At 54.5% G+C, this 2,051-nt stretch overlaps 1 long non-coding RNA gene across 1 annotated transcript; it reads right to left on the reverse strand.

Moving 5' to 3' along the window:
* Positions 1-40: 40 nt before the first annotated feature.
* On the reverse strand, positions 41-2,045 carry LOC103372377 (uncharacterized). The gene is made up of 2 exons (XR_520992.1): positions 1,960-2,045; positions 41-103 (listed from the first exon to the last, which is right to left on the reverse strand). It is a non-coding gene; the product is annotated as an uncharacterized LOC103372377 (long non-coding RNA).
* Between the last annotated feature and the right edge of the window lie 6 nt (positions 2,046-2,051).

A 2,051-nucleotide genomic window follows, 5' to 3' on the forward strand; every position in this document is an offset into this window, starting at 1 on the left:
ATGGTTGTAGCTCAGGTCCAGCTCTCTCACATTTGAGGGCTTGTATCTCAGAGCTGAGGCCAGAGAAGCACAGCCTTCCTCTGTGATCAGACAGCCTGACAGCCTGCACACACAAAACAACACAAACCTGACTGACAACACTTGGCTGCATGTTTCTCACTCTTTGTTTTCTTATTTGTCTTTCACACACATTTTGGTGCCGATTTGAAGCGTCTGAAGTAAATAAAGAATCATCCATCCATCCATCCATCCATCCATCCATCCATCCATCCATCATCTTCCGCTTATCCAGGGTCGGGTCGCGGGGGCAGCAGGCGGAGCAGGTCGTCCCAGACTTCCCTCTCCCTGGCGACATTTTCCAGCTCTTCCTGGGGGATCCTGAGGTGTTTCCAGGCCAGCCTCGAAATATAATCCCTCCAGCGGGTTCTGGGTCTGCCCCGGGGTCTCCTCCCAGGTGGACGTGTTTGGAAAACCTCCAGAGGAAGCCTCTCCGGAGGCATTCGACGCGAAGGAACAGCGGCTCTACTCCAAACTCCCTCCGGATGTCCGAGCTCCTCACCCTATCTCTAAGGCTGAGCTCAGCCAGCCTGCAGAGGAAGCTCATTTCGGCCGCTTGTACGATCTCGTTCTTTCAGTCATGACCCAAAGCTCGTGACCGTAGGTGAGGGTTGGAACATAGATGGACTGGTAAATCGAGAGCTTCGCCTTGCGGCTCAGCTCTCTCTTCACCACAATGGTCTGGTCCGGTACTGCTGATGCTGCACCGAGCCACCTGTCCATCTCACACTCCATTTTCCCATCACTTGACCTCCCCCGGGATGCAGGAGAAACTCTTCCGGAGGTGGGAATTGAAAACCCCACAGACAGGGGCCTCCGCTAGGCGTTCCCAGTTCCCCCTCACTACACGTTTGGGTTTACCGGGTCTGTCCGGCAGCCTTCCCCGTCATCGGATCCAACTCACTACCAGGTGGTGATCAGTTGACAGCTCTGCTCCCCTCTTCACCCAAGTGTCCAAAACATACAGCTGCAGATCTGATGATACAACTACGAAGTCGCAGAGAGGCGACCCTCTCACTGTCCGGGGAGAACTCCAACAAGGCGGCACTCAGCTGGGGGCTTCTGATTATCCCCACACTCGCCTGGCGCCTCTCACCGTGGGCAACTCCGGAAAAGGAGAGAGTCCAACCCCTTTCCAGGAGTCGGGTTCCAGAGCCCTTGCTGTGCGTGGAGTTGAGCCTGACTATATCTAGCTGGTAACGCTCCACCTCCCGCACCAGCTCAGGCTCCTTCCAGCTCCAGTGAGATGACGTTCCACGTCCCAAGAGCTAGTCTACGTCACCAGGGGGTGGAACGCCAGGACACCCGCTCCTGCCGACCACCCGGTTGGCATATCACCTGACCCCGATCCTCCGCCCTGTGGGTGGTGGGCCCTCTGGTCAGTGGCCCCATGTTACTTTTTCGGGCTGTGCCCGACCGAGCCCCACGGGGCCACCAGGCGCTCCCCCGGTGAGCTCCTCCCCCAGGCCTGGCTCCAGGAGGGTGCCCTGGTCTCCTTATTCCGGGCGAGGTGGCGGCTGTCCTTGTTCTGCTGTTCATCTGGATCTTCTGAATTGCTCTTTGTCTGGTCCCTCCGCCAGAACCAGTTTGCCTTGGGAGACCCTACCAGGGGCTAGTTTCCCAGACAACATAGCTCCCAGGATCACAGGGACACTCAAACCCCTCCACCACGATAAGGTGGCGATTCATCAACCTGATCAATGAATTCCAGGATTTAAAAATTCAAACACAAAGTAGGAAATATAATATCGTCTGACAAATTAAATCTGTTTGGTTCAGAAAGTCCTGATGAAATTCAGAAAAAGGTCATTTGATGAATCACATCAGCAGAAACGATTGTACACAGGTTAGCTGTTTATCCACTGATAGAAATCACATCAGGTTCAAAATGTGAATCCTGACCTGAGAGTCTCCAGTTTACAATGTGGACTCTCCAGTCCAGCAGAAAGACTCTTCACTCCTGAATCCTGCAGGTTGTTGTTAGTCAGGTCCAG

The sequence above is a fragment of the Stegastes partitus genome, unplaced genomic scaffold (assembly GCF_000690725.1).
Source record: "Stegastes partitus isolate 25-593 unplaced genomic scaffold, Stegastes_partitus-1.0.2 Scaffold1744, whole genome shotgun sequence".
NCBI lineage: Eukaryota > Metazoa > Chordata > Actinopteri > Pomacentridae > Stegastes > Stegastes partitus.